This window comes from Strigops habroptila, chromosome 6 (assembly GCF_004027225.2).
Source record: "Strigops habroptila isolate Jane chromosome 6, bStrHab1.2.pri, whole genome shotgun sequence".
NCBI lineage: Eukaryota > Metazoa > Chordata > Aves > Psittaciformes > Psittacidae > Strigops > Strigops habroptila.
Genome location: NC_044282.2, coordinates 38,572,427 through 38,592,495, shown reverse-complemented (window position 1 = coordinate 38,592,495; position 20,069 = coordinate 38,572,427). Strand labels below are relative to the sequence as shown.

Below are 20,069 nucleotides of genomic sequence, written 5' to 3'. Positions count from 1 at the left end.
AATACTACTTTTTCAAAAGTCCTCTGGATTTAGACAGACAGAGTCATTTTGGACATGCACAGAACATTCTGCATCCTTGGTCCACTTCTGGCACTATGAGCCAGGACATGCACTACACTCCAATAGCCACCCTTGTGTCTGGGTCGAACAAGTGAGCTCTGCCCTGCCACTCAGACCAGGCGTGGATGATCCCAGTGCTCCTTGATGTGGCAACCAAAAATATAGGCCAAAGGCTACACAGAAATGTGCTTTTCTTGCAGTATATTTATTTTTTTGTTGAAATTATTTATAAAGGTTTTTCTTACAGGTTACTAGCAGTGATTACCCGCTCTTCTGATGTGCAGCACTACTCTCTGAGGAAAGGGCTACTAAATACTGAAGTATTTTACCAGCTCCCGCCCTTCAAAGGAAATTCTCTCCTATGCTTTCCACAGAAAATACATTCTGGGAGTTTATGCCAAAAAGTGATTTAAGAATTCTTGGTCATATTTTTATGTTGTTTCTTGAGTTTTTTCTTGGAGTAACTTCAGTTGCAAAGATAAAGCACAAAAATACAAAGTTTTGCTCCCTGTCCCACGCCACCCTTTTTAAGCAAACCAAACAGCAGCAACAAAACATTTTAGGCTGAAAGCTCAAAGCACGGGGAGCCTGCTCCCTTTCAGCAGGATCCTCCAGCTTTCACCCTGCTGCTCAAGTACTCCCCGAAACAACAGATCCCAGTTTTCACATGTAAGTGCCTGAACTCGAGTTCCAAAAAAATCCCCAAAATAGGCATCTAAATAATATTGCTATCTTCTGACAGGAATGCACTGCCAGGCCTGGCTGCTGAGCCTTCTTGGAAAACAGCCACTTTCTCTGGTCTTAAATTAGGACTTCGAAGCCTAATTTTAGGCATTTGATTTCGGAAATCTTGAATTGTGTTTTCTCATCGAAGTGATGTTTCCCAGTCCCTGCCACTGCAGAGGTGACTCCTCTTTTCCCTCCTCCAAAAGTACAAACTATCCCTTCTCCAAAAACACAACGATCATGCTGGCACTGGCTTTTATAAAAGTACTGGAACTGAAAATGCTCAGCTGCTTGAGAACTGGAAGACAGCAGCAATAATCAAAGCTGTCAATCATTTTCTGCCCACTTTCCGAAGCTGCCCAGTTTCTCCTTTCTATTCCTAAACCCTTAACTGCCCTTTTTGAATATCCTTTTAGGTCCCAAGCATGCTTAGCATTAGCAATAAAAGAAGTTTAGAATAAACCACAGTCCATATTGATCTGAAATTGGAGGTACATTTATTTTATGGGAAGCCAGGTGAGGCATAATTTTGCACTTCAGTTTTGTTAAAATGCAGGAAACTATTTTTAATCTTTATTTTGCGACTGTATCTCTAGCAAAGAGATGCAGATTTTTGGCCCACCGTGCATCAGTGGCAAATCCTCCAGCCTGCTGCTGATTCATCAGGACCCACAGCGCTGAGCTTTCACACTCACCAGCAGCACCAGCGCAAGGAAGTTTAGAAAGAAGTGATTTGTATAAAACGCAGGGAAGTGTAAAAAATGCAGGACAAAGGAGAGAAGCCAGTCTCAAACAGTTTAACTTCAATGGTATTTCAAAGCACGCGAAAATGCAGGGCGTAGAGGAAGACTTTGGCCAGTTAACCAAGGGCATGATTTCATGCCATTACTTTTCCTGTCATTCCACTCCCTCCAAATCCTGTAGTAATGATTACCTTCATACATAAACCCAGTTGTGGTTATTAAAGCATTTTACAGAAACAAATACAAGAAAGGATACTGCAAAATGGAGTAACTAAATGTGCTCAATACCCAATACCTCATTAAACCAGAATCTAATAGTCTACACACAGGTGAGTTAAGACAAATCATAGGTCCCTGCAGTTTTATTCACATTTTCAGCAGATCAGAACTAGCCTAAACTAGGATCTGAGAGTTCTGGGATTAAGACATTCACATGCATTTCATCCCCTTCACTGTCAACAGCTCTTGCTGTGCCATGGGATAACTTCAGCCAGAGGGAAAACACTGAGGGGTATGGCCAAGCACGAAGAACAAGTTGGAAGCAACCACACAAATGTACTATGAATCAGGAGGAAAATGGTACATCACGACCTCTCCATCCCAGAGGGATGCATCCAGCTACAAATAAAGATGTCTCATGCTGAAGAGCTCCCCTTAGCAGCAGCAGATCTGGCATCCCTCAGCACTACGGTAAAACGCTTTTTGCAACAGCACGCATTACCCTGGAATAAAATGTTGGAGGGGTTACTCTGTGCCCATGCCTCAGCACTGTGATACTGGAAACTTCCTTGCCACTGTAAGCATACAGCACGCTACTGTTAGAGTAATAAAGTGCAGATTGCAAAAGTATTTACAGAAATAAAACGTGGAGGAACAAAAGGCAAAGCGCGCAGGTTTATTCAACTGCTGTGTTGTAATAGCACACAACTATAAATGTGCAAGGACACTGCACAGACAACTCCAGGCTGGGGGGTAAAGAACTGGTTGGTTTGTTTGTTTAAAATGGGAAAGAAACAGAAGAGAGGATCCGTGGCAAACTAGATGGAAAAAGGGAGAATACGTACATGGCACAAGAGCTACAAGTTGACCTTTTTGGAAGGAAAGCCAAAGCACAGTATTTGCTGTATAGTTTTGCTCCAAAGTTCTCCTCCCCAAGCAGTATGTGAATGTTTATTAAAGCTATAAACAGATGCCTATTAATCTGAAGCTCCCTCTTTTTTCAAAAGCTGTGCTGGTATTGCAGTTGGGAAAACATTGCTAGCTGTAGCTCACAATGGCAAGTTAGCCAGAGGAAGCCTGGGAAGCTAAAGAGAGAGAAGATGAAAGAATCAAAAGCTAAGTCCAGAGGGCCACAAGGACTTCAGCATTCATCCTTGGTCTCTTTTCTCTCATTCAAGTGCCACCTGCAAGAAGGTCTGAAAAACTCCTCTCCTCCCCTTTAATAAAAGAACTCCTATAATCTCTGTGCACTTCACTCAAACTATTTACTTGCACAAGAGGAAAATAAAGATTCAGACCCCAAAGCCTATTTTATTGAGTCTTCTTGGTCAAAAGGCTGTATTTTCCAACAAAACAGCTCCTGAGATCACAGCCAACAGGTCCAAAGGACAGAGAAGCCCACTCTTGCATGACTGTCACTAGCAGCAGAGTTCAAGAGTACTGTGCAGCTTCAAGACACTAAACTTCAACTTGCTTTTTTCAGACCTCCTGCTGAGGTCTGAACCCAGGAGACATCTCAAGAACAAAACTGAAAGCACAGGACAGATCTATAATTGATGGTTATCTTCTTTGCATTTATTAGCTTGCTATCTGACCCATAAAAGCATCTGCAATTCTCTTGCACATGTGAAAGCAAGAAATGGCTGAGTGCAGCTACCCAGTAAACCAAGTTTAGCTATAAAAAGGTTGTCTGGGGCTCGCATGCTGACTAGACACAGCGATCCAATAAAAAGCTGAGAAATAAGAGGAAGATCGTGGAAGCTGAGGGTGACAGTCATGAAGGCAATGCTACACCATGCAAATCTGACTAGTACAGGGATAACAACACACCCAAAACTTGAACTGAGATGTCCTGCTAAGATGTGTAGCTACAACCCCTGTGTTCAGATGGGTAAATGACACCTTTTGGGGGACCACTTGTGTTTGGAAAACTAGGTCACAATGAAAAAGCACACAATCAAGTCACCCTTAGGCAAGTATGTTAAGTATTTATTCGAGTGCTTACTTTTATTTCAAATGAGCATGGGGTAGTACCTGGAGTGCTATGGGAGAAGCCAAATTCCCTGGTGGGCCCTAACGCACCAAAAAAAAAAAAAAAAAACAAAAACATGTAATACACTGAATTAGTTACATTCCTCAATAAAAGTTAATTTCTACACTTTTACCCTAAAGGAAGAAAAGATGCATCCTGACACTGCAAATGCACAGCACATCTTTCCTTGCTGCTGTTTTGTCATACGACCAGCTCACTATGAGGAGTCAATCTGAAAACTCTTCTATTTTCCTGATGTACTCCCATGAGACATGAGCTAATCCTGTGTGGCTGCAGCTGCACCAATATTTGGTGCCTTCATTTTAAGATGCTAAACACCATGCCAGATTGTATGACCATACAAAGCAAACAGTACTAACAAAAAAAGTCAGTCTAGCTTTAAATAGAAGAAGGTACCAAAAATTTTCCTTTTCCTACCATTCTGAGGATTAAAAGAAGGAAAAAAAAATTACTCCAGGTACAACTCTTATGCCATGGCATTGTTCTGCTCAGTACAAAACCCCGTTAAACCCTTTGCCTTCAAAACGGTACAAAAATCACAGTCTCATCATTCAGAAAAGCAACTGCCTTTGAACATCTAATCTCCTCTCCAAATAACAAAGGAGTTAACACTACGCAAAGCAAGATTTTGACCTTGTTTTCTTCCTGCCCAGAACTGACAAGGAATATTGAGACTGAAAACTGCATGTCTAGTATAGAGGCAGAAGTTGACGACACTGGAGATTTCTAACAGATTCATCAGCCAGATTATTCCCCCCCTTTCCCTTCTTATACAACACTTAGCATATCTGTAAATTTAGTGTTCCCAAAACCGTGCAGGCAGCTGATGGCAGTTCTCTTAGGGAAGCTCAGGGCTGAAAAGCCTGGTGGGTCCTGAGGAGCTGAACATCCTTGCCTGCGCTAGACCTGTGCCAAACCAACCCTTGACAAGAATCAGCAAGTTTCAGGGTACAAAATCATTGCTCTAACAAGGGCCCAAAAAAAGATGACCAACTCCTGGAGGAGTTAGGAAAGAAACCATGTTTACCTTTACATTTCCTTAGTTTGATGTTGGTAGCACTTTCCTAACTATTACTTCATCAGAAGCCCCTGCTCCATGAAGCAAGCACTACAGTTTCTTACATTTTATTCTTTTAAGGGAAGAAAGACCAACTAGTCAAATAAAAGGAAATACTGTAATGGTAAAGCTTAGTGTGATGTTACCACTGACTCTTTCTATGAACTTTAATAGACTACTGAAGGAAAAACCAGGCACACTGTCCACACATTCGGCAACTGCCAAGCTGTTTTCTACAAGCTCATATTATAAAAAATTCAGGTACCTGCAGAAGTCAGGCAGGGAACTCCAGCAAAATAAGTCAGTTTCCTCCAAAATTTAACCACTCTCTTCTATCAGTAAGACGCAACAAACTCGTGGTGAAGTGGAAACCCCACTGCCATTAAACTCTGTTTCAAGGAAGAACACAGCTAGACTGAATCCCCAGCTCTAGTGCCAAGGTGCAAAAGGTTTACTGCATTTGCTTCATGCTTTCAAAAGCACTAGAACAAAGGCAGGGTCAGTATTGTAATTTGCTATAGTATATCTGCTGTAAATACAGGGACAAACCAACACCCACACAAGCAGCAGGCAGTAAGTATCCTCCCCGACCCTGCAGCTATCCCATTCTCTGCATGGCAGCAGACCCCTGGAGAAGCGGGTACCAGATTTGCCTCCTCTGTCTCACCGCTTGTGCAAAGTCTCTCTCAAACAATGTCTTCAGCAACTTCTGCATTCCTAAAGATAAGCTCCCTCCACACAGGCATTTTTCCTGCTCACGCCTGTTCCAGCTCATGCCCACCGGCAACCCTCAGGCTGACAGCCATCACATCACTCCATCCTTGCTCTCACTGCTCCATTCTGCCAGGTCCATAGCTATAAAACCTATACCCAAGGCGTGTGGGGTGACCAGGAGCAACCAAGAACAGATTTGACACTGCTGCAAGAGGCGCCTTCATTCCTTTCTTAGCCTCACCCTGTTTAAGTGGAGGGAAGCAGGGAAAAATTGAGGAAGCCCCCACCAAAAAAACAACCTAGCAAGAAGATCAGCTTTCAGAGGGGTCTGCTCCACCACCTCATTTACTGCAGAAGTACCACCAGCACAAGGCAGGCACACGTGTGACAGTGAGATCTTACCTGACTGCAGCTGAGAAAAACCATCACGTTGCACCCAGCAAGAAAACGAAGCCATAGCAAAAAAAAAGGCAAATAAAACAGGTAGATAAAAAGATGCAGAATTTTAAAAGATGAATTCTAAAATGCTATTAAGAGAAAGCCAAAACAAAAGGCACGGCACACACATCATTTCACATATAGAGAAACGGTTCTAGTGAAAATTGCAGAAAAAGAAAATGTGAAATAACAAAAGGCCATACAGGATATGTCACGCGGAGCTAACTTACAGACAGATTACTACACTATAAAAAGCAAACAACAGCCCTCCTTCCCACCTTTATTGTTCAAAATATGGAGACCAATTTTAAGACACTTTACTATGGTTCTGTCCTGAAAACTGCAGGACTAATGATGGTCTAAAGGCAGGTCAGGCGTAAGAGGGCAGGACTCAAGGAGAATGCTAACCATTGAGAGACCCAACAGACCAAGACCAATGACAGATTTCTGCAAAATAAAGGCAATTTGAATGTTTTATTTGACCTAAACACAGCAGAAGTATTCCTATAGAAACAGTGCTAATGAAAATAAATACACAGAAAAGGTTGAAATAAAAAGCTAAATAGACAGTGAATATGACAAAACATTTACTACATGCTGGCCAGCTGAGAACCTTGAAGACAGAACAGAAGTATCCCTTTTAATTCTCTGCCTTAGAGCATGTTATACTGTAAGAAACGATTACCAACAACCCGTGATTTGAGACACACCTTGAGCGTAGTAGCCTAAGACTAAATTTCAATGGGCAGTTTGATTTTTCTGATAATAACAAACATTTTTTACTTGATGCCCAAAGCTTGTAATTAAATTCAACATATGAGAAAAACACATTGCTGGATAATTAGAAAGTGATTTACAAATGGAAAATTAAACCTTCTCCTTTACTATGCTGCTTATAGCAAAGTGAAAACCTAACTTTTTTTTTTTTTTAGTGTATTTCATAAGCTCTCATATACTGCCAGGAGTGAAAGATAGGAAAGAATTAAGTTGCGTTTCATATGCCACACTTGTAAAGCAACTCTTTAAACTCTGGACAAAAGACAAGCTCTTTAGTCTCTACTGTAAAACTCTGCGCACACCTATTACACGGACAGCAATATACTAAAAGTTGCTCAGCAGACAAACCCAAACTTTTACATTCTGAGTGCACCTATTCCATATATATTTTGCACAGAATGTGCAGGATACAGAATGATACTTCAGGCAATGAAATTGCTTATTCATGTTAGCAGCTCCCTTAAAGTTCCCCCCTCTGGAATCTTGCCACCACCACAGCTCTATTTTTACTGCATGCTAAAAGCAAAACATGCTTTTGTGCAAGAAACTTCTTTCACAAAACAATTTTTCAAATATCAAAAGACAATTACTGTGGTTGGAGGTTATTTTTCACAGTTTTCATCTCCTTGGAATACAAGTCCCCCACACAGATGTGTCATCTCTAAAACAAACAGCAGTGGAGGGACTCTTGGTTTAAATAGACCCGTTATTCTGGACCAGCAAAGCTAAATGCTCAAGTTCAGAGTCTCATGCAGGAATTGGTACTTGGTGGAGGAAAAGAGGAAGGAAAAACAAAACAAAAGCCCACAAAACACACACAAAAAGAGAGATTTGGTTAACATTCTGCTCTCACGTTAATGACTGACAGCTTAGGTGAGGATTTGCTAGGGGTCTCAGCAGAGTGATGCTGCTATAAGGAGGGAGGTGTCAGAGCCAATGGCCGATTAGCGCTTCTTCATCAATTCAGCCCAAACTCCAGCCCTGCTCCTCTGTTCTGCAAAACAACCTCCCAAGGCATTGGGTGGATAAGCTTTTGAAAGACAAAGCCTTTAAAATAGATAGAGAGAGAAATATGGAAGTCAGAAAAGGAGCAGCAAGGAAAAACAAAGTGGGGAGAGGGGTGGAAACCCCCTTAACTTCATTGCTAATATCTCCTTCACGCCTGCAATTGGCAACTAAGAGTCTCTGTCACTGCAGATTCAAAGAAAGACAGTCATCTCCTCCCAAGGCCATCCATCTCTCCTTCACAGGCAACACAGCACTAAAGGATGCAAAGCATTCACTCTGAGATGATCATTTTAGTACACTTTAAAAGATTGTTAAAACCTGACAACATCCCCATGTTCTCTCAAGCGTGTCCTTCAGGACTCAAATCTGCATTTTAACAGCTTCCTAAATGTATATTTTAAGACACAAAGTCAATCCCTACAAACACTTAGAAAACAGAACTGTACTACATGCAACTGACACTCCTGTTGGTGCATCGTTTGAGCCTGACATATTTTGTGAAACCAAGAAGTATTCAAGACTGCACAACTGGAAATTCATGATAGCTCTGCAACTGCTCAGCTAGAGTTTAGATTTGAATATCTTATCTAAACGAGCTCTAACAAATTTAGAAAGAACGAGTCGATTAGACAGACTTAAAAAAATGAGAGAAAAATGTCTGAAAACATTAGCAGTCCCTTCCTGTACTTTAATGCAACCACTTAGTGGTGATAGAACAAGAAATCAATATAAAGAAGTACCAAAGGATGTTATTTTCATTCTGCAAGGCATGGCCAGACTTGCAGCCTGCTTTTGCTTGCTTCAAAGGGAGATGATGATGGTTTTGAAAGGACAGAAGAAAGGGTAAGAAAGTCAAGAGGTTCCAGGAATCTGTCAACTAAAAGCGGAGGACAGGATATGTCCTCTGGAGAATTACTTGGGAATCTGATGAAGGCTGCAAGACCAGAGGACAGTATTGTGGTTTAAATCCAGCTGGCAACTAAGTAGCACACAGCCCCTCACTCACTGCCCCAACCCCAATGGGATGGGGAGGAGAATCAGAAAAAGGTAAAGCCCATGAATTGAGATAAGAAAAGTTTAATAATGGAAACAAAGTATAATAATAATAAAGAGAGCTAACAAAAAGAGAGAGAGAGGAATAAAACCTAAGAGAGACAAGTGATGCACAACACAATTGCTCACTACCTGCTGACTGATGCCCAGCCCAACCTGAGCAGCGATCAGTCCCTCCCAGCCAACTGCCCTCAGTTTATATACTGGGCACGACATTCTATGATATGAAATATCATAGAATCACAGAATGGTTTGGGTTCAAGGGACCTTAAAGATCATTTAGTTTCAAGCCCCCTGCCACGGGGACCCATGAGCCCTACTATAGTTTCCGGAAGGATGTGCTCTGTGATCTTGCCAGGCAACGAGATGACACTGACTGGTCTGTAGTTCCCCAGGTCTTCTTTTTTCCCCCCCTTTTAAAAATGGGGTTATATTTCCCCTTTTTCAGTCAGCAGGAACTTCACCTGACTGCCACAATTTCTCAAATGTGATAGATAATGGCTTGGCAGCTACATCCACCAGTTCCCTCAGGACCCATGGATGCATCCTGTCAGGTCCCAAGAACTTGTGTACTTGATGGTCTCAAACCCGATCTTCCCCTGCAGTAGGTGGTTCTTCACTCTCCCAGTCCCTGCCTTCGCCTTCTGCAACTGGGGCAGAGATGCTGGAGCTCTTGACAGTGAAAACTGAGGCAAAAAAGTCATTGAGTACCTTGGCCTTCTCCATGTGCCTGGTAGCCAGGTCTCCCGTTTCCTTCCAGAGGGGGCCCACATTTTCCCTTGTCTTCCTTTTATCCCCACTGTACCCTTTGGCTAGTTTGGGTCAACTGTCCTGGCTATGCTCCCATCTGGCTTCTTGTGTTCCTCCTCACCCGCAGAGCATGAGAGACTGAAAAGTCCTTGATCAGGGTAAACACTGCTCAGCAACAGCTAAAACATCAGTGTGTTATCAGCATTATTCTCATACTAAATCAAAACCACAGCACTGTATCAGCTAATGGGAAGCAAACTAACTCTGTCCCAGCTGCAACCAGGACACAGAGCTACAACCATTTAAATTCTCATGACAAGCGGTCCAACATCACCATTGGCTCTAAAAATAGCTTACGCCCATGCACAATTTTTACCTATAAGCAAGTAGAGGCAGCAGCAGCAGCTCCTGCATTAGCAGGGTAACAATCTACATTAAAATACAATGGCCTTTCTATGACTACCTGTACTATTATTATTTTTAATCCCCATTTTTAATTGAGCGGACAAGGCTTGCCAAATGCAGTAACTCCTTACTGACTGGCTTAGTGCTGTCTCCCACCATCTCTATGTAATGTCGGTCTGCCATCCTATATTGCTCCCTCACACCTGTGTTTTCCTCTAGCCCTTACATTGTGTTTTAACCTCTTGCAGAGGCTATTTCCCAGCCCACAGCTTAGTCGGGTGGCTGGGGCCAGGCAAGCACAGCCACCTCTGCTGTAGCTGGAGCAAATGAGAGGCTGCAGAGGCAACTGTTGTGTAAGCTGTGCCTTCTGAGCGGCACATAAGTCAGAATTCAGTAAAATATGAAAAAACCTGCCCAAATCTTTCTCAAGAGGCTTTTCTGCTTAGGCCTGTTAAGGAGGCAGAGAGAAACCCATAAGTAACCAGGCCTGCTGGAGCAGCAGCTTATTTTCTGTCACTGTATCACATGCCAATGAAAAAAAGGCAGTTCTGAACTGCGTTGCAAGCGAAGGTATTTTCCCCATTAATGAGGCTTCATGCATGCAATAAGTTCACAAGTCTAATGTGAAGCTTAAGAACATGCCAAAAGGCCACTGTACACCAGTGAACTGAGGGACAAATACATGATGCAAGGGATAAATACATGACCCTAACTTAGGACAAACAGCTGAGAGCTTGCACCAGTTCACAGGGTCTGTGATCAGCTAAGAGCACCCTCTCCATGCCAGTACTGCAGAAGAGAAATGAGTCACCAAACTGGAAACATTCTGCTACCCTGCAACTCACATAAGCATATACATAAAAATGCAAGCACAACTATAATGGTGTCTTTCAAAGCCAAATCCAGATTCCTGTGCCTCTACCAGCATTTTCCTGCAGCTACCACATGAGGTCTTGCTCCAAAGCATGTGAGCAGCCACGTGAATGAACTGAACATGTAGATGCTTTTTGGTAAGCACACATGCCATGCACCCAAACTAACATGCTAATTGAACTTCAGCATGCAAAAAGGTTTCTCGAGTTTCTTTTTCTAAAGGGCAGGGCAATGGTAAGCATTGGAGAATGTCAACCTCCTAATGGGTTAAAGGTTTAATTATTGATATTTAAGTCAAAGGTTCTCCCTACTGTTTGGCTAGGAGATAATTCTAAAAATAATTCAAAACATCAGCATTTTTAAAAGCCACCCAGGAGCAGGAGAGAATCCTTCAGGAAAAGGTTAACAGAAGCTTTCTGATTAAATTACGTGCATGGAAATATCACATTTAAAGGGAAGCCTATAAAGATTGGTCTATAGTTTCCCAAATCTTCATCATTATGAATGAAACCAAACCAGCTGAAGAACTAGACCCCTACATTTGGACCACTGTGCTGACAATTGATAAAGTAGTAGCAAGTGCACAAGTAAGGTTTTTTTGCTCATTTCTAAGAGCTTCAAGACCGGATTAGATCTTCAAGACCTCTACCTGAATACAGATGCTGTGTTTTTACCTCAGCAGGGGCAGAGGAGCTCCTCCACCAAGCTGGGATCTGCTCCAAGCCCACACCCATACGGCATTTAAGGGAAGAAGGTGTTTTCCTGCAATTAGGATTTGCTAGGGGCTCCTTACCCAACAAGGGCACAGCAGAAATGCTGCCTTAATCTGAAATGCTTCCCAGCAAGTTTGTAACAGCATAAAGGGGAGGGGGGAAAAATAAAAAAGGAAAAGAAAAAAGAAGTGCTTATGCACTTAATTAGCTAAACATATGGCCTAAAACCATAAGATGCTTTGAGGTGTATTTGGTTTAGTAGGCTAAACCACATTATTTGGCAAATTATTACGTGTTAGTTTTCATCTAACATCCTTAAGAACCGTAATACCAATAGAACCATCCATCAGCATGCATACACCTTAAAAGCTGGAGCATTACCTGAAATCAAAACCACAGCCTTTTTGAAATCAAGTCTAAGTTTTACAGCAGAGAGACCGAACTTCAGCATAGGAAGAAAGCAACAACCCTCGAGTCACAGCAGAGACAGCCAGCAAGAGGAGAAAGTTTTCTCAAGGTCACAGAGGGAGAGGAGCGCTTCCAAGTGACAACAGAAGAGGAACAGCCAGTATCCAAAATGCTGACCCAGTGTCTCAAACACTAGGGGCTCAAAGAGTAGGGCAGAATGTGAAAATGCAGGAAAAAAGGTTTATTCCACGTTTGTTACACATCTGCACAAGCAAGTTTTGTTCGTGCAACTCAGTGTATTCAGTCATCGCCCAAAGCACCTCACTTGGCAGGCAAATGTTCACTATGAAGCTTTGACATGGAGATCAATTAAATACAGACAACTTCAGCATATATACATGTTCACGGAAGGTGTTTATATTTCTACCTGCTCAGCATACTGTTGGTCATCAACAAGCTATCATTAATGAAGCACAACCTCTACAGTTGGCAATGCTTTAATAAGGACATGCAAAATACCCAGATGCAAAGGGATGCTGAGACCAACTCTTAATTCACAGCATCATGTTCAGCATAAGCAGCATGATTCATTTGTTCTTGGAGAAGTAACAATTACAGTTAGCAGCATGCATCTGTAAAATCTCTACACCTGGTAAGGGAATTTATTAGACTGCCATTGTGCTTTCTAAATGCTTGATGCTTTGTGTTTTACATGAGTCAACCATTTCATCAAGGAAATTAAATAATTCTCCAACGCATCTAACACACCAGGAAAGCATTTACCGACCACATACTTTGGACAAGTTTGCTCTTGTGCTCTTATTTACCCTGTTGGATGATGTGTCCTAAATGCCAAAACACAAATAGAGAAACCAAGGCAATAAATTTGAGGAGATTAATTTCATTAAACAGATCTAGGGAAAGCCACTGCATACAGAGTCCACAGCAACTCTGAGTTATCTCCATTGCAGGCTTAGAAGCAACATTTATTTGATTTGTCAATAAAAAAAAAAATCAATCCAGATCGTTGTTTGCAATACCTTTATCAAACAGAAACATAACTGCTGTCCTGCCAGACACAGGGAACAGGCTATGGTGCCCTCAGGAACCCAGATAAAAAACACTTTTACCAATCAGCACTTAGGAACCCCAGGGATGTCAGCCTAACCAATGTCCTCTTAACCGTATTGCTGCAATACCAAATTTAAGCAGCCTTAGAAAAGGCCAGAGCAAAGCAATTCGAACTGCAGATAAGTTTTTAAACACACTAACTTCTAAGTAATTCACTGATCATTTGTCCTTGTGTGTGATCTTCCATCCAAGGAAAAAAGTGTTTCCAATTCTAGCATACATAAACCCTTTGGATTACAGGAATCTTCTGCATTTTTACTATCTTTTAAGAATCACAAAACAAATTAGCAACTATACTGCATATAACAAGACAGCCACAAATTACAAGAATTACCGTCACTTTTGTAAGCATTTGGGTGCACAGAGAGAAGTGTGCCCTGACTAGCATGCAGTAAGCATCAATTTCTTAAGTCTATTATATAGTCAAACAGCTTTCAAACGCATATGTTGCATCCTGGAAGAACATAATTTCATACGTTGCAAAAACAGGAAAACAAAAGCATTACTGCAAAGCGCTGAGGCCAATAGCCCCCAAAGCATTCCTATGTTTAAACAGTTTTATAGATCTCACCCCTATACAACTAAATTCAGACACGGCAATGAAAGGAGGTGATGAAAGAGGACATAGATTAAGAGCACAAAATCAGCAAGTTGCTCAGTTTTAGGCAGGGGAGGTTATAGCAAACAGCAGCTCACCTATACATCCCTTCACAACCTATATGAGTTGCTGCCAAATCTAAGCGGAGCTTTAGTAGCTTTGAACAGGCAACAGTTTGCTTGTGACCCATCTCAAGGCAGCATGCCACTCATGGGAGTAAAAAAAAGCCAAGAAATAATAGGTAGAGGTATTTGTGGCTCTGCTCCTCAGCAGTGAAAGGGCATCCCAGCCCTGCCTTTGAAGTCAGAGAACAAACCCTTCCCTTCATGTCTGGAATAAAACAAACAACAAACAACAAACATGCCTCCAAGAGTGCATTTGCTCCCAAAGGCCTTCCCAGTCAGAAGGAATCTCTATAGCATGACCCACCCCAGGAGATGACTCTGTGCATGGGAGCTCTGGCTTCTTCCCGGCACAGCAGGAACCCCTGGCCAGACAGTGAGCAGAACACTGCCTAAGCCACCTCCCATGCTGGTGGCACGGCAACGCCCAAAATACCACTGAGCAGACCCTCTCACCCAGCTGCTGCCTTGCTCCACCACACCACTCTTGCCCTGCTTGTTGGGCAGCAGAAGGCAGGAGCAAGGACGAACGCTGAAGGTGACATTCTTTTAGCACTGGCTCCAAGAGGGTCAGAGAGGCAACAGGACACAGAGGCACGATGCTGTTTTAACATGGGACCAAGTGGAATTGCTGTTTCTCTCTCCAATATTTGTCCCAGATGGTGTTAATTGGGAGACTCATTTTGTCTGCGCCATGGAATGATGACTGCTGAGACCACTAGAAGACAGGCAGAGGTGAGCACTGTAACCTTGTAAGCACCACCACCTTGCTCTGTATGGGTGTTTTTTTTTCTGACCTCAGCCGGAACAGAAGCTTTTGATGTTGCAATGTTTGCTGCCCCAAAAATGAGGAAGGTAAAGGAATGAGGTCAGCTCAGTACTTGAGAGTGTTTAACCAATTACCAACTGAATGTCACTTACATTCCCTTTGGGAATATTCTTCCCAAGGGGCAGCTCTGGATCGCTCTCACTGCTGGCCTTTCCATGTGTGGCTGCTGGGCTTGAGCACCACATCAGCCTGAAATCCTGTAACACTGCTAATTCCACCATCATTCCAAAGATCTGAATCCTCAAACATATTTCAAAAATCTGCTCCCAGCAAGTCATGAAAGAATGAGCAATTAAAGGTGCTGCCAGAGAGGCCTAACGGATTTAGGGCATTATTTCCAATCTAGGTTTTTGTTTTGTTCATTAATCTTATCTTCTTTAAGTTAATTCCTCTTGTAAACAACACAAAATGAAGGTCAGCAGAGAAAGAGGAGATTAGACCTTAGAATTCAAAATATTTTATTTCAACTCTGGGTGCACTGAAAGCAAGGAATGCAACGAGAGGGAATACTTGCTGAGAAAGTAAAGACAACATCAACTTACTAAAAATACTGCAATAGGTATACTCATAGACTGGCTAGACAGTACACAGAATCATAGAATCATGGAATCATTAAATGGTTTGGGTTGGAAGGGACCTTAAAATCATCTAGTTCCACCCCCCTGCCATGAGCAGGGACATCTTCCACTAGACGAGGTTGCTCAAAGACCCATCCAACCTGGCCTTGAACACTGCCAGGGATGGGGCAGCCACAGCTTCCCTGGGCAACCTGTGCCAGGGCCTCACCACCCTCATAGTGAAGAATTTCTTCCTGACATCTAATCTAAATCTACTCTCTTCCAGTTTAAAGCCATTCCCCCTTGTCCTATCCCTACATTCCCTTGTAAAAAGTCTAAATAAACTAAGTATCCCTAATGATGCTATATTTATGTACCAAATATGCACGAGTTTTAGTCAAAGCCACTTCATTTGATCAGCTGCTGGTATGAAAAGGTTACTAAACCACACAAAGTGCAGTTGCTTTTCAGAAAGCACAGCGAGGCAAACAGACTGACAGCCAGACCCTTTCCCAGCTTGCAAGACAAAGCTACGTTTCCTGTTAATTTCACTGCTGCGCTCTCTGGTTGTATTTGAATGCTAAAATACAGGAGACTAACGATAAATTCACTTAGCTACTTATGGATAAAAACCACAAAGAAGTCCCTATGGACTTCCAGCAGGCATTACATATGTAACATGTACCTTGTAAGAAATTCAGTAAGATCCAGCAAAATTCTGGCAAGTCTTTTAGCGTCCTTGACCCATGTCAGCTGGCACGAGGGCAAACCCACTCTTCGCTTCAGCAAACTCAGCACAGTGGTCCCTTTTGTTTGCTCCTTAGTTCACATAAAGCTGGAAAGGGATCTCCACTCAGCTGATCCCAGCCATCTCCAGGCACCACAAGTTTCCAACGGAAAGCCTCATTCTGTGCATGCAAGTGCAGCTCCCTCCAGGCAGAGTAAAAGCCTTGGCTACTCGCTGTTCTGAAAACAGACTACGTCTACTGCACTTGAAATACATGAATATTTTCATAAGAACCTCCAGCTTTTGTTGCTAAACAGCATCGGATAACCATGAGTGCACGGGCTTACTCTCCCTGATGCAGCTTCGACTTCCTTTAGCAGTGGTGAGGACACACCAGTGTTTTTATCTCTAGCTATGGTGGTTTCTAACAGCAGAGAAGAGGCCGCACCGCTAGCCCACATCTATAAAACTTCACAGCTACAAAACCCTCCACCCAGCCAGGGCCACCAGTGATAACTTCAGCCAACCGTTTACGGCAGGTCTGCGGCCATGCCAGGTCCTGGCAGAGAGCTGCTCTCAGAGATAACCTCACCCTGGAAGCAGCCTGGCCCAAAACTCCAGCCAAAGGCTGTGCCACCACGGGAGACGCCTGCACGCTTGCCCTCCTCTGGTTTCAGCTGCAGGGCGTGTTTCCATTTACACAGAGCGGTTTCGGAGACTTCCTGACAGGAAGGAAGCATCCTAACTGCAGCTATGCCCCTGCCTTGTTTTCCCTCACCATCGCTAGCAGCCGGCTGAGTGCTTTGCTCACATTTTTCGCTGTGGTACTGAATCCCACATCACCCGAGATCACCCAAAACACTGTGAGAATACAAATCAGCCGTTCAGGGCACTGCCGTTCAACCATGGCTGGGACACTGCGCAGGCAGCACAGCCAGCTGCTGGAGGGAGAGACGCCTCTTTGCTGTCTGCCAGGAGCCCTTCTTTCTGAGCAAGCCAAGGTGTTACTATTCCTCCCCAGGTCTGCCAAACTGCTCTTTTGTCTGCAGGTTCAGAGCACAGATCGGTGCCGGAAAGGTCTCTCCAGAGTCGGATCCTTAGCTGCTACATCCCTGGGAAGCGGGAGGGGAGAGATGAGGGCAGAAAAGCGGCCAGCGCAGGCGGGGAAGGAGAAAACACTTAAATTGCCCGAGACAATACTCTGCACAGCATTGCCAGCTTCTAATGCTGCGGATGCCCAAGAGTTTCCAGGAGATGGAAGAGATAAAAGCAAAGTCATAAAGTTTTTAAGAAAAGTCCCTGCACACGCATCTGACATAGTGGCACATTTCTACCACATGCCCTTCCTTTTCTACTTCTTCCCTAATGCTCGTACTTTTTAAACATTCAGATCTTAAAACGGCTGGGCACCTTTCAGATGCGCTGCACATCACGGCACTAGTTTAACGTGGCGTCCGCCCTGTCCCACAGACCAACCCGGGAATTAACCCTTCCAGCGGCTCCATTTCCAACCCGGTAACGCTGTCAGGGCCGGTGAGCAAGGAGCCGGGGGAGACGGAGCCGGGGGAGCCGCCGCCGCCGCCTTCGCCCCGGGCCCTCCCGCTGCCGCCCAGCCCCATTCCCGGGATCCCCACACGGCGGGGGACAAACCGCGTCAGGCCTGTGTGGTTTGGAGCCGTAGCAGCGCTGAGCCCTCCCCGGGGAGGCAGCGTACGGCCGTTTCCTCGCCGTCAAACGCAGCCGGGGGGGGGGGGAAGGCCGGGTTATCCCCCTTCCTGCCGGTATTATTCGTCCCGACTCCGTTCCCCGCCACGGCGGAAGGAGCCGCGGCCGCGCAGGGATGCAGTAGCCATGGCAATACGGGATTGCATCATGCTTTTAACTAACTGCACCGGGGAAAGACGCTACCGGCGAAACTCCCGGCCCTCCCGCCGCCCCGGTTTTCCCTCCCTCCCTCAGACCGGCCGTCCGGTCGGGGGGACGGAGGGAGAACCGGGGCGGCGGGAGGGCCGGCAGCGCCGCCACCGCGCTTACTGCGCGCCTCGCAGCCCCCATCCGGTACCCTCCCCTCCATCTCCTCCAGCTCTACTCCCGTCCCACTCGGGATCCGCGACCCTACCTGCGGCGGCGGCGGAGGGCGGCGGGCGGGCACCGGCCGGCTCTGTCACGCTGCGGCGCCGCGGGGCCGGGGCGGGGCCGGGGGCGGGCGGGGGCTCCACCCCCGAGCTGGCCGTGGGCTGACCGTGACGTCAGAGTGGTGCGGGGGGCTAACGGGCGGCGGCGGAGGGGGGCGCTGTGACGTCACGGCCGCCCAGGGCCAATCGTGGAGCGGGGACAGGCCCGCGGGGGGCTCCGGTCGCGGGGTCCTGGTCGCATCCCGAAGGAGCAGCCCCGCAGCCACGTGTGAAGGGACCCGTTGAGCGGCTGTCGGTTGTGTGGGGGTTGCCCGTCCCTGCCCAGGCGATGGAAGCTGGAGGCTCCGGTGAAAAACAATATGGGATCGTGTAATTAAAGACTATCGTAATGAGATGAGCCGCAGGACTAAATTTAAGGGTCACAGGCAAAAGTGGTTGGTCTGTTTCCTCCTGTGTTTTGAGTAATGGGCTTCATGACATTGTAACATTCTGAATATAAGCTCTGGTTGCAGGAAATATGCAGGATTTTAACTCAGTCATAGAATAAACCCCCTGGTTTTTTGAGTGATTTAGATGCCTATGCTGAGCCTGTCCCCACAGTGTCAGGTGTCCGAAGAAGGAATCTCAAAGCATCCTCTTTGGCTCCTCTCCAATGGCCAGGATGCTCAACAGAGGGAGAAAAGTCCCCTTTGAATGCTCCAGACCCCTCATTACCTCTGAGAGGTCCTAATGAAGCAATAGTGAGGGTGCTTTGGTGTTGGTATGGCCAATGGGGAGAAAGCAGTTTGTTTCTTTCCCTCTCTCACATACTCTCTCATGATGGAAGATGACCTTTTATTTTTTTCCCCCCCTAAGAGTTTGTTCCATCTCTTTGCTAATTAAATGAAAATGTTACATAAATAAAGAGCAGCTTTGCGTTGCAAAGGAGAGAAGTCAAGCAGCAATTTGCATGGGGTTTATTAAAGATCAAGTGTCCTCACTCCACAGGAAGCAGTTAGCAATTTTAGAATGTTCAAGTTACAAGAGTTTCCCAGAGCCTCTTCTGCAGCTATAGAAGGTGAAGCCATCAAGGCTAACCATGCCAACTCAGCATCCGGCAGCTTCTCCTGGGTAGGAAAACGCTGGTCCCATGTCCATGGCCATTCAGCTGAAGCAGTGTGTTGCAACCTCACCTCACCTGGTTGAAGCTCAGTGTGCAAACAGTCCCCAGTGGTAATGCTGGGCCACACATGGCTACACAATATTGCAGCGTGTTTGCCCAGTGGGTCAGAAACGATCTCACATAAGCTCTCACTGGGACAAGAAAAAAATCTTTCTCCAAAGTAGACCTCAAGGCTATGCTGTGGTTTTTTGTTTAATATTACTTCTTTATTGGAGTAAGATGTTAATAGGAATGCTTTTTGGTTTGGGTTGTGGGGTTTTTACATTTTAAAGCCCAAGCCTCCATTTCCCTTTCTCTTCAAAGGACCAAACCCCTGTATGACTTTTGAGTGCGTGATTTGAGGCTTTGTAGCAGTTTTCAGTAAGGTATGAGCACTCACAGCTGTCTTTGCCTATGTGCTTTAACACTTTGGAAAAAAACCCCAAAAGCCAGCACAACTCTCCTTTCTGAAGGCCCTTTGCCCAAGTTTATGTTTTGGATGTTTCCGAGGCATCCCTTCTTGTTAGAGGGGAGTCAGGCAACATTGCTCCTAGCAGAATTAGTGGAACAAGGCACAAGTCCTGTTTTTTCTCACTTGAGCTAAAATCTCCTGAGCTCATTGAAACGTGAGCAGTGGTAGACTTTTTCACATCTGTAAATCCGAACGTGACTTTTCAATGTGCTTTAAATAAAGTTGCTTTCCAGCGGGTGTACACATTTGTTTCCATGGTTTATTGATGAGAGATGATTGCACCGAGTGTTACTTTCACAGCCAAAACAGCTTTCTAAATCTGGAAGACGCTTAAATAATTAAGACTCAATCTGGTGGTTT

The 20,069-nt window shown here is 44.7% G+C and overlaps 1 protein-coding gene across 2 annotated transcripts in view; it reads right to left on the bottom strand.

The window, feature by feature from the left end:
* Positions 1-18,189, bottom strand: part of ELOVL5 (ELOVL fatty acid elongase 5) — a 38,891-nt gene extending 20,702 nt beyond the window's left edge. Inside the window, exons 1-2 of one of the 2 annotated variants that reach the window (XM_030489895.1) lie at positions 18,081-18,154; positions 16,256-16,261 (exon numbers count right to left, since the gene is read on the bottom strand). The gene's annotated coding sequence lies outside the window, so the exon portion shown is untranslated. Of the gene's footprint in view, positions 1-16,255; positions 16,262-18,080 lie in introns of both variants that reach the window. The other variant, XM_030489893.1, reaches the window with a different exon arrangement.
* Positions 18,190-20,069: the final 1,880 nt, after the last annotated feature.